The sequence below is a fragment of the Terrapene carolina genome, unplaced genomic scaffold (genome assembly GCF_002925995.2).
Source record: "Terrapene carolina triunguis isolate 2854851 unplaced genomic scaffold, T_m_triunguis-2.0 Scaffold136, whole genome shotgun sequence".
In the NCBI taxonomy this organism is placed as follows: Eukaryota; Metazoa; Chordata; order Testudines; family Emydidae; genus Terrapene; species Terrapene triunguis.
Genome location: NW_020664487.1, coordinates 308,592 through 309,218, shown reverse-complemented (window position 1 = coordinate 309,218; position 627 = coordinate 308,592). Strand labels below are relative to the sequence as shown.

The 627-nt window shown below is 72.7% G+C and overlaps 1 protein-coding gene across 4 annotated transcripts in view; it reads right to left on the bottom strand.

Moving 5' to 3' along the window:
* The window catches only part of TMEM150C (transmembrane protein 150C), a 36,728-nt gene extending 36,496 nt beyond the window's left edge, over positions 1-232 (bottom strand). For 2 of the 4 annotated variants that reach the window (XM_024212580.3, XM_024212595.3), the window contains exon 1: positions 162-215. The gene's annotated coding sequence lies outside the window, so the exon portion shown is untranslated. Of the gene's footprint in view, positions 1-157 lie in introns of all 4 variants that reach the window. The other 2 variants (XM_024212588.3, XM_024212604.3) reach the window with 2 other exon arrangements.
* Between the last annotated feature and the right edge of the window lie 395 nt (positions 233-627).

The following is a 627-nucleotide window of genomic DNA, read 5'->3' as shown; positions in this document are numbered from 1 at the left end:
GGGAAGGGGGGGGGGGGGGGGGGGGGGGGGGGGGGGGGGAAGGGGAGCAACATCTTCTAAGCCCCCACAGAGGCCGCCCGCGCGTGGCACCGGCCCGGCCGCCGGGCTCCCGTCCCGGGCACAGCCGCGCCGCAGAGCCCGGGGCGCAGCCACTCACCTACCTGCGGCCAGCTCCGGGCGCGGGCGCCAGCACCTGCCGGAGGCGGCTGTGGCAGCGGCGGGCGAGGCTGGGCAGCAGGGGGCGGGTTTCTGTCAGGAAGGGGCGGGGTTTGCCTCGGCGGCCCCCAGACAAAGGCAGCGGGCTCCCCCCCCCCCAGCCGAGCCGGAGCCCGCCCCGAGCCGGGCTGGGGGAGCTTTCACCCCGGCCGGCCGGGCCCCCGCCTGCTGCCGTCCCGGGGTGCCTTGGCAAGCAGCAGCAGGTTTTGCCTGCGCGGTTCTTGCTCGAGAGCAGTTAGTGCCACGGGGCCGTTCACGACACTCATTGACTTCCCGTATTTCCATGAGGCTTGTTTGCCTGGGGCAGAGATGGCAGAAAGAGCAGGTCAACACCCAGCTAATTCCACTGTACGGCCAGGAAGGACACCAGGGCATCCACCCAGCTCCCTCTCTGTCCTGCCCGCAGCCCAC